Raw genomic sequence first — 12500 nt, 5'->3', positions numbered from 1 at the left:
TTCATGATTACGTATGTATTGAATAATACCTTACGTCTGTTTAGTTTGCTTTTTTTATTAATTAATTGACTGTTAGTTGATTATGTAAATTCGCTCAATGCTTTTTGTATATTTATACTGCATGTGACTAGTTTTGTGTGTCTTTTATCTGATGAAGTCCTGAGGTTTACAAGAAAAAAATGTGGTGAATTGTAAGCATTAATAAACTGTGTGAATTTTGCCTCCTAGTATACCTATGGTCCATAGTGTCCTTATTTTGTTTTTATTGTTCTGTTGTACTGTGAACAGAATTTTGTGATCAACTCAGACTATATGGATTATGTGGTAACCTTTTGAGGTTCCTAGGTGATATATTTATCATCTGGAGGGGTAGCATACTGCAGCTTATTAATTTTAAAGAATTTTTTTAATTCTACTACTGATCTTTTGAGGTTTACATTTTCCTTTTCCAAAAAAGTCATTATTTTTTGGATATTTATTTATTTATTTATTTATTTGCAGTTTAATTACCGGGGAAGTCCACTGGGTCAAATTGATCCATTTTCAGTGGAGGCCTGGGGAGAAAAGCTCCAAGATTCATTATACAATTTAGATATATCATTATAAAATGTTTTTTATCAACAATATTTTAGTTCTAGATTTTGTAAGTAACCTACAATTTTCAATAAATTTTTGCATTTTTCCAGTAACCATCCTTTTTCTCAAATGAAAAGTTTGGTGAAAGGCCAAATGGTTTGTATATCAAGAATAGTGCCTGAAGATGATCACTTTACAATTGAAATTGATATACTAATAGATATGGTGGTTAATAGGGGTTATCCTGCTAAATGTTAAATGATGTCAAGGAAGAAGTACGTAGAAAAAGAACAGGGATTTTTTTTTCCACTTTTAGGTAATGGGATACATTGTACAATACGGTTAAGTAATGAAGACCAACCATTAAATAATTTGAGCAAACCATGATCATTAAATATAGTAAAGGAAATGGTTGTAGGAAACAGATAATTCAAAACAATTTGAAGATAAATGAAAGCAATAATACTACTAATAATTTTTTTTGGTAGTCGTACTCACTTTGTACATAAAAGACATTTAAATCTTAAGGAGAGGTTTGAAAGGGGTAACACCAGGCTTTATGCCATCAAAGTTAGCACAGTAGGTAAGGGCATGATAAAATGAGGTTCCTGCCAACAATGCAAAAATATGTTTGTAAGTCAGAGCCTGAAACTTAAGTGTCACTATTATAAATTTAAGTTACATTATGCCTATGATGATAATTCCACTGGCATAGTGTATATTGCTTTTTGTGACTCCTGCAATGGTTACTATACAGGCAAGAATGTAGAAGCCTTAAAAAAGATGAATATATGATCATTACTATGGCATAGCTAACTCTAATACTAACAATGTACTTTATAAACATGAGTTAACTTGCACTCATAATATTTTTTTTTTATTTTTTATATTGGAGCAAGTATTACTTAACACTAGACGGGTTCCATGGGAGCACAGGCTCAAGTATTAGGATTTATTGTGGTAGATTAGGTTAGATGCTAATACACATCCTGGGCTTAATGATATGGTTTCTTTAAGTTTGTGCTAAAATTATGTGCAGCTAAGCTTTAAGTGACCCATTTAAGTTGATGTAAGTGTATTTATTAGCTACTTAAATTACATTTTAAAATATGAACCTGCAGTAATAGCAACTTTAATGTATGTTTTATTATATTCAATTTTAGAAAACATTTTCAATGTACAAATGGTTATTTGACTTGATTTGCTGATACTGTCAAATGATCTTGTTAATGAGTTTAAAAATCTGATTGGTTTGGATTGTATAACTAGTTCTGCTGAAGTCCAGGCCTCCTACAGGGACAAAAACATGCAAGTACTTCTGAATAAAATATGTGGTGCTTAATTTTATGTAATGGCTGTTTATAGGCCTCATTTCTAGAATAGGTTTCCCACTTTGGACTTTGGGGGAAAACTGTGTTGTGTTTTTTGTTATCATTTTCAATCTCTTCTGTTGTTTTTATCACCTAGAGATGGTACCTGAACACTTTGAGATATCAGGGGAGCAGCAAAGCAGTGACACGGCAGTTAAGTTACAGCTGGACACATAAACTCTGCAGGTAAATGAAACAAATATATATATATATATATATATATATATATATATATATATATATATATATATATATATATCAGTTATTAAATATGTGCAAGAAGGGCTATATATACCTGGGGTTTTCCAGACTCACTGGATGAGGTTGTGGAAATAAGAATGGAAGATGCAGGTTAGAGAAGTTAGGCAGGAAGAGAGAAGGTCATTCCTACACCATCTGCTTATAATTAGAGATAGCAGGAAGATGCCATCCTCTCCAAGTGTGTGGAAAGGCAGTTGACATGGATGCCAGAGGAGAGCACTAGGAAGTAAAGTAGTAAGCTGACTATAAGAAAGAATGTCACTTCTGGAAAGCATTACAATGGCCATCAGACTCTGATCACTATATGCTATTTTACTCTGTCTCTATTTACGTAACTATTTATTTGGTGGACTGATGATCAAACTGACAGGCAGGAAATTACCTAAAGTCAAAAAGGGCAGTAGAAAGATCCAGAATGACAATGGAGGTGAGGTAAGAGGACTCTTAACTCTTCTGTTTGAGGAACAGTCCTGTCCTTGTCCTCTTCTTTCTGTGAGGTTACTGGACTGTGAATGGATGTCATTGAGATGGTCATTGCTTATATAGACACTTGATTATGCAGGTATCAGGACAAAATACATTACTTATTGAGAAGAATTTTTTTTTAGAAAAACAACAACAGAAGGAAGGTCCAAAGACCGGGTAGAAAATAACAGACCACTTTAATCCCCAAGTCACAACAGTTAAGTGCTTTTGTCTTCACCTAAAAGACATCATCAGAACTGCCATAATACAAACAAACAACATTTAAATACAAGATTCAAAAATCATGTGACATAAACAACCAATAAAAACCTGATTAATAAATTAATAAATTAAAAATTCAATTCATAAATGACCTACATCAGTCAGATATTTACAAATTTCAAGACAAATTGAGGTTGAAAATAAATTTAAAAAATGTTTTGAAACACACACACACACACACACACACACACACACACACACACACACACACACACACACACACACACACACATATATATATATATATATATATATATATATATATATATATAACTGCAATTCACGTAGTAAACAAATAATAAAACAGGTTTATTACAAACAAGATGTGAGTGCTTTCGCAGAGTACACCTCCGCTTCATCAGACATCCTATAAGTTTAACAGCAGCAACTATATAGTACATCAATTAACTAATTAACCAATAAAACTGTTTTTAGAAAATTTTTAAAATACACACATCACAGAAGTACATAGCAATAGTTATACAATCTGACAGAAACTAAAACTTACAATACCTATATATGAAATAAAACCAAGGTCTATGAATCTAACACAATCAAACCTAACAAACAATACTAAAAAAGTAATACTGCAACAAGGAAAATTATATAAAAACAGTTTGTGCATCCCATCCATAATATCATCTCACATCCTAACTTAACAATCAAACCAAAGTTAACACTAACCAAACTAAAAATGATGGCTAGATCTAACTGGATTTTTTAGATTTAGCGTAATCTCCCTACTTTAAGCATTGGTTTTATACTGACATGTTCATTAAGTCCATAGAACCTAGCCTCAATATCCATCTGGTTTCAGCTTGTTCAGTAAGGTTAGTAATATCTCCTAACCTAATACTAGGATACTGTATAGATCTTCACCTTCATTTAAAATATGTTTAGAAATAGCACTATAGTCATATCTGATCCTTTCTCTCAGGGTTCGAATACTTTTTCCTATATACATTTGAAACATTTGGTCTCTAAAGAATCGTGACTCATCCACATAAACACATTGTGGACAAGACCCACATTTCCTAGTACCCCAAACTGGAGAGTCAATATGTGTAAACCTACCACTAGTGTCCCGATAACATAACTGCTGCTGCAGATTTTTCATATTGCTAAAAATAAAATTCGGTTTATCACCCACGAGTGTTCTTGTTTCATCATCAACCATCAAAAAGTTCCAGTTATCATAGATTGCTCTCTTAAAACCACTGACATTTGATCCAAATGGAACGATAATTCCAACTTTATCATGAGGCTTAATGTTATCAGCATCTCTAGGTTCTGCACTGTTACTTGATATTTTAGAATCTATTATATGTTCATCATGTCCCCTTTGCAAAAAATACAATTTTAAGTTTATTAACTCATCATTTAACAAAAAATCATTACTACATAGTCTACATACTCTAAAAGCTTGTCCCTTGATAATGTTTGCAAACGTCGAAGGTTTATGCATGCTGCTAGCATGTAGGAAGGAGGCTCTATAGCACTCCTTCCTGCTAACAGTTGTGTTATAACATCCATCAGATTTTAAAATCAGCACATCTAAGAATTTTATTCTATCTACCGAATATTCTAAAGAAAATTTTAAGAATGAACTACTACTATTAATCTGTTCATGGAATACTCTTAAAGACTGCACACTGCCACGCCAAACAAAAAATAAATCATCTACAAAACGCTTATAGCATAGAACTTGCATGCACTCAACAACATGTGCCTGTTCCCATGCTACCATGTTTGTACATATAAGCTGTTTTCAAACAAGAAAATATTATTTTCTAATACCAATTCAAGTAACATGCCATCCATTCACACTTTAACAATAGGTCTTTCGCCATCATTATTCCAATATTGTTCGGGATGCACGTGAATAATGATTCAACATCCATAGTAGTAAGAATATATTCCTCAGACATATCCAAGCCATCAAAAAACTCATACAAACCAGATAAAAAATGTCTCGTATCAGTTAGTACATAATCATATTGCATCAAAACTCGCTTGAGCTCTGAGTCCAAAAAAATTGAGATGGGCCAGATACAATAGGTCTGAACGCCGGGTGGTAAGCATTTTTATGGATTTTGGGTAAACCATATAACTTTGGTACTAAAGGATGGTCAACAGTAAAAAATTTCAATAACTCATCAGTCATTAAACCAAGGGACTTGCAGTCAAGTAAGGTGTTGTTAATATTCCCCATAATGGAATAAACATCATTAGATGATATTCTAGCATAAGCTTCTCCTGTCAGCATCCGCTCCATACTGTTTAAGTAAAAAGACGTATCCATAACTACTGTTGGGCCACCCTTGTCTGCAGGTCGTATCACTATGTCCTTATTCTGTTTCAACCTTTCTAAGGCCCGTCTCTCAAGCGTAGTCAAATTGTCAATTGGTTCATAACCTGTTCTCTCAAGTCCTGCATATAATGACTTTTCAATTGCTTTAACAAACAGTTCAACATTAGGAGGTGCATGTGGTACAAAATCACTCTTGCGTTTAAATACACAAACATTACTCATACTCTCTTTTCCAAACAATAACTTCAGTGTAATGTTTCTTGCAAACAGTTTAATTGCCAGTGCAATTTCACTAATGTCCGTTTCCATAGTGGGAACAAACTTCTTTCCTTTATTTAACAACTCGACTTTGCTTTCATTTAACACATAACCCGAAATGTTCCACACTAAGTTGTGTGGTTCCATAACTTTGTTAGAGTACATACCTGCTGACCAGGGGGTTGATCTTTCTTTCTCGGATATTTCTGTTCATCTACATCTAAAGATCTTTTTCTTTCCTGTCGAACTGGGAGCGGTGCTAAAGGGAAATTATCAGCAACTGGCTTTTCCAGTGGAATTTTTCTTCTAACGTCTAAACCCAAATTTATAGGTTTTCCAATGACTGCTCGCTGTTCCATACTGTTTGTCGTCTTGGCAGGTGTAGTATATACTGAAGACGGACCTTCTGGTGACTGAAAAGATACAGCTGATGTACTAGCATTATTAGAAGATGATTCTTTATTACCCAAAACTTGTGCTCCAACTTCATCTAATCTCATAGGTATTAATTCACTCGGCGTTTCTCTCTTCTCCTCATGGTTTACAAATGGTCTCCCTTGCCTTCGTCTCGCCACTCTCACGGTCTCTGTGACATCATCTATGATTCCATACAAACACATTATTGTGTTTGAAATCTTGTAAATCTCTGATCAATTTACGCTTTTTGATTTCAAGCAAATTATTTTCATACCTCTGTACACGATCTATTGTTTCATGTAAGAATAGTTCAGTTTGCTCATGACCAAGAACGTTGTTTAATTCAGTCTGTTGTTCAATAATTAAATCACGCAGGGAAAATTCTTCTGGCTGAAAAAAAATCAAGTAGTAATTGCATATAAGCTAGGCTCACCCCTATATTGATTTGCTGCCACTTAACCAAAAGTTCAGGGTACAGACTGCCATATGTAGGCATATTTAGGATCCGAAGACCCCTCGGTATCACCTTGTGTTGTAAGCTGGCTTCAAGGTGATACCTCTGACAAGCCAACCGCTTATATTTATAGATGTTATTCTCAATATCTTTTTTAAGGGATCTTATGACTCTATCATTAGTACCTTCCGTGGCTGGCACAGGTAGTGAGTCATTCACATTTACTTGCAGTAACGGATTTAGGTCATTAGTAAGAAAGTTCCGCATTCTATTATACAAACCACTGTTGTCCAATAGGTTTGCAACTTCATGTCTTGTCTCTTCCATACCTCTACCCACGATAAATGTATTCAACCAACAACGCCACAAAAAAAATTATTTAACAAACACAAGCCCAAGGAAGATCACAAGTACAGCTGCAATTCACGTAGTAAAATAAAATAATCCTTCTCTTCAATAGCGATAAAAACAGGTTTATTACAAACAAGATGTGAGCGCTTTCGCAGCAGCAGTTATGTTATCGGGACACTAGTGGTAGGTTTACACATATTGACTCTCCAGTTTGGGGTACTAGGAAATGTGGGTCTTGTCCACAATGTGTTTATGTGGATGAGTCACGATTCTTTAGAGACCCGAACATGGGACGTTTATGGGAAATAAAAAACAATAGTACATGTCGTACTCGGAACATGTTGCCCATTGTAATAAATGTTTCAAATTGTATATAGGAAAAAGTAATCGAACCCTGAGAGAAAGGATCAGGGATCACTATTACTGTGTGGCTAGAGGATATGACTATAGTGCTATTTCTAAACATATTTTAAATGAAGGTGAAGATCACAAGTTTTATTTCCAAGTATTACATATACAGTATCCTAGTATTAGGTTAGGAGATATTACTAACCTTACTGAACAAGCTGAAACCAGATGGATATTGAGGCTAGGTTCACATCGGGGGTATGGACTTAATGAACATGTCAGTATAAAACCAATGCTTAAAGGTAGGAGATTACGCTAAATTCTAAAAATCCAGTTAGATCTAGCCATCATTTTTTAGTTTGGTTAGTGTTAACTTTGGTTTGATTGTTAAGTTAGGATGTGAGATGATATTATGGATGGGATGCACAAACTGTTTTTTTTATATATTTTTTCCTTGTTGTAGTATTACTTTTTTAGTATTGTTTGTTAGGTTTGATTGTGTTAAGATTCATAGACCTTTGTCTATGTTATTAGGTTTAAATTTATTTTGTTCATACTGTTTTGGTCCTACAGGTTTTATTTCATATATAGGTATTGTAAGTTTTTTATACTTGAGTGTAGTTTCTGTCAGATTGTATAACTCTATTGCTATGTACTTCTGTGATGTGTGATTTTAAAAATTTCTTAAAACAGTTTTATTGGTTAATTAGTTAATTGATGTACTATATAGTTGCTGCTGTTAAACTTATAGGATGTCTGATGAAGCGGAGGTGTACTCTGCGAAAGCACTCACATCTTGTTTGTAATAAACCTGTTTTTATCGCTATTGAAGAGAAGGATTATTTTATTTTACTACGTGAATTGCAGCTGTACTTGTGATCTTCCTTGGGCTTGTGTTTGTTAAATAATTTTTTGTGGCGTTGTTGGTTGAATATATATATATATATATATATATATATATATATATATATATATATATATATGAATATATAAGATTAATTAAGAACATGCATACATACTCAGCCTTCTTAACTTTTCACTTTTTAGTAATGGTGTGATAGAGCAGGCATCATTAAGTCCAGGGGGTGTCCATGTCATTAAGTCTAAGATTCTAAGTAAGCTCTCTGTTATATAATGCTCCTCTAATATAAAGCCTGTTGGATCTTTTATAACATAGTGCAATAGTACAGAATGAAATTTGTGTTCAGGGTCATTCAATATATATCTGTATAATGCATTAGATGTTTTTGCTTTCATTACATCATTAACATATTTGTACAGTCTAGCTTTTAACTTACAGGAAGTTTTCCCTTAACAGAATGTGTTGCAAGAATCACATAAAGCAACATATACCACCCAGCTCGAATCACAATTAAAATGTTTTTCAACCACAAATTTCCTATTGTTAATATTAAAAGAATTACACACTAAGACATGCCGACATTGATTACAATGTCCACATTTAAACGTACCCTTTGGTTGGTTCTCACCCACTCTAGACACTTGTCTATCCAAAATTTACTTGAAACATTTGTTCTTATGAAAAACTACCTTTGGTGAGTTCCCCAAAACTCTACTAATTTCTGTCATAGATGAAATCAGCAACCAGTTATCTTTAATAATATCAACTATATCATAAGTATTGGTTGTAAAAGTGATTGTGAAAGGTTTATCATAAATCGTAGTTACTGTCTGCTTACTTACTATCTCATTAATCTCATTATTAGACCTATTTTAATAAGGGTACATACCCCCCCATTTCTCTTGTCACATACCTCATTCTTAATCCTTTCAAGCAAGTCCAATGGTAATCCCTCCTCAAAAACATACTAAATAATTTATCAATCTCCACCTGAAACACTGAGTCATCAGTAATCATCCATGCTAGTCTAACTAGTTCGCCTTTAACTAGCGCCTTCTTTTGGAAGGATGGATGCCAACTGTCTCAGTGGAGGTAAGAATTTGAAAAGGTATTCTTCCTATGGATATTAGATAGGAAGCACCTATTAACATAATCTTTAAGTAACCGAATACCCAAATATGTTATACTATCTTTGTCAACAGAATATGTAAACTTCAATCAGAAGGTGGTAGTATTAATAAAAGATACAAAATCAATTAATCTCACCTTAGAATCAACCCACACAAGGAAAATGTCATCCAAACACCTGGTATAAAAGCTCCAACACAAGCTATAGGGAAAATTAAAAATGAAGTTTCTTCCCGATAAGCCATAACAAGATTTGCAAAACTCAGAGCTCACGCTGCTCCAATTGCTAGCCCATTTTGTTGTTTAAATAATTGACCATCAAAATAAATAAAAATTGTTAGACAGGACCAAGTCCATAAGTGCCATAATAGTATTAATGTTGTTGGTGTCAATTTCACTTATATCAAATAGAATTTCTTCTAACCAATCCAGGCCTTCTTTGTGAGGGATAACCGAATATAGGTTTTGAACATCAATAGTGAAAAAAGGCTTTCACTATAAAATTCAAGGTTAGCCAATCTAGTTAAAAAGTCCCAGGAATCCCTACATATTTGCTCTACTTTTCCAACTGAAAATTTGATTATGACATCCAAATACTTAGCTATATTAAAAGTTTTACCTCTGCAACCATCTACTATTGGTCTCAATGGCAGGTGGCAAAGATTCTTGTGGATTTTTGGTATTCCAAAAATACTAGCCACCACTGGATATTTGTTACTTAAATAATTATATACATCAACGTTTAATTTTCCTTGCATAAGCATATCATATATGGTAGCATCTATCCTAGCATATGCAATATTTGTTCATTTCTTGAAATCTCACTATAAATGTCTATGAACAACAATTTCTGCATTCTGGGTGAATAGTCATTTGTATCCGCAATGCAAATCCCCACGCCTTTATTGGGCTTCATGATCCTAATATCACTGTTAGAACATAAATCAAATAATAAATTCTCTTCATCCTTTCTAATATTCAAACCATTATTATAACTTTTCACATAGGTTCTGCAGATGTCTTTTTCACACAATCTTTCATAAATTAACAACCAATTATTTAAAGGTGGGTTGAAAGAACTAGATTTTCGGAAAACTCCTTCACTATTGACACTCACTCTATTACTATTAGTTTCAAACCAAAGTGAGAAATTCAAATTTCTTACAAATAATTTGAGGTCAATTAAGACCTCAGCCACATCCATTTTTCTAGCAGGTACATAACTCAAGCCCTTGCTTAATAAATCTGCATGTGCCACAGAGAAACTGGAACTAGAGTAGTTGTAAATTATAAAATCATTAGTAGAATGATGTATTAATTCAGGGCCCACCTGATTAGATATATCTCCTTCAATATTATCAATTAAATTGCTGTTACCTACATCAGACATGGAAATAATATCATCAGGTTCCACCACAGATGCATTTAAACAACTAGTGTCCATGTTCTCTTTTGAGAATTGTTCAAATTCAACAATATTGGCCATGCAAAAACTTGTTCTACTATTTTCAATATTTATTCCATCCTCAAAGGCAGAAATACAATCAACACACACTTGGCTGAAAATAAATCCATCTTGCGTAACATCCAAACAATTAAACTATATGTTAGACACGGAGCTGTTAGCTTCTAAAATACCAAATCCAACCTCTTCACTTAAACAGTCTACCATTCCAAGGTCAAAGTCATTTACACAGTTCTCATTGTTGGTAAATACATCCAGTTCACTGTCAAAAGCAAAATGATCCACAAAGTCATTTTTTTCTTCCAAAATGTTCTGGTGAACATCACCAAGTTGTTAGTCTTGTTTAGGTGCCCACTTACCATACCTTCCGATAGTTTCTCCGATTCTTTCCTTTCTTCCCTCTGCCCTTGGAGTTTTTTTGCCAGAAGTTACCATTTGTCTGGTTATTCAAACTAAATGAACTGCTTGAATATTTCGGATGGTCCCCAAGTTGTTCATAATTGGGATTAATACTGTCCAACTTATTGTAACTCCTACCATTCTTCTCCTTAATTCTTTTGGACTTCCTGACACCCTCATTCATATGTGCTGCTATCATTGAAGGCATCTCCAATGCAGGGGAGGTATTTGTAACCTCACTCAGCCTGTTATTCAAAACAGATGGCTCACCCAATCTGCTGAGAGCAGGAAGTGTTGGTTGAGGATAGGCACACCAATTTGCATACACTTCGAAGGCTCGTTGGAGCTTTTTAAGTTTTCACTTCATAACAGATTGACAAATATCAGTTATCTTCTTAAATACATTATTGTAGTTAGTGAAATAATGATCAAAAAGACCATCAGAAGACAAACTGTTATTCAAACTATCCACTTCTTGGGACATCTTCTTTGTAGTCAGTTCATTGTTCTTTATAATAAGGCTCAAAACTTCCTGACCAGCCTTATTAAAAATATTAATTAAGGCTTTATGAAACTCTAAACCTCTCTCCACTCCATTAGCAAACTGGAAAACATGTAGACCCTTAGGCAGCAGTCCGTTCTTTACATTTTCTTTCAAATAAACTTTCTCAAGCTGCAATCATATGAAGGAGAGTAATTTGGATTCAAACAAATTCAATTATTCAGTAAAAGAGCATTCACTCTCTTGGTTTGAGTTCAATATTTGCTCACCTTCATTTCACAAGTGTATATCAAACCTGTTAGCCTTCCATTCTTGGAAATCTGCTAATTCTTGATTACCATAGCCCTTATTATAGTGAATATTATTATATTCAATAGGTAAGGGTATGATAAAGTGTGGTTCTTGTCAACAATGCAAAAATATTTTTAAAGGTCAGAGCCTGAAACTAAATTGTTGCAATTATAAATTTAAGCTGGGTTAGGCCTGTGATGGTAATTCCACTGGCATAGTGTATATTGCTCTGCCGTGGTTACTATACATGCAATAATGTACAAGCCTTAAAAAAGATGAATACATGAGCATTACTATGATGTAGATAATTCCAATGCTAACAATGCACTTTATAAACATGGGTTAACTTGCATTCATAATACATACATATATATATATATATATATATATATATATATATATATATATATGTTTTTCTATTGGAGCAAGTATTACTTTTTTTTTTTTCAAAAATCTTTTTATTGAATTTTGAATATTGAGATACAAACACAACAACATCAAAACTATAATACGTATTAAGTATGAAGAGTTAGGAGATAGTTATGGTAACAGAGCTTATGTAAAGTAGATATTCTATCTCAATAATACCATAGAACATACAATAACTATATACATCATGTACAAGTGTCAACCAAGAGGCATAGCAGTATAGGTACAAATCTAATTGAGAGCAGGTATGTGAGTATAAAGGTGACTGGGGTCTAAGAATCCCAAAAGGAGGATAGCCTATTATATAACTATTAATAATATGTAAAACTTT

Source organism: Protopterus annectens, chromosome 9.part0 (genome assembly GCF_019279795.1).
Source record: "Protopterus annectens isolate FY-2018-M chromosome 9.part0, PAN1.0, whole genome shotgun sequence".
In the NCBI taxonomy this organism is placed as follows: Eukaryota; Metazoa; Chordata; order Ceratodontiformes; family Protopteridae; genus Protopterus; species Protopterus annectens.
Note: the sequence above shows the minus strand (reverse complement) of the source record.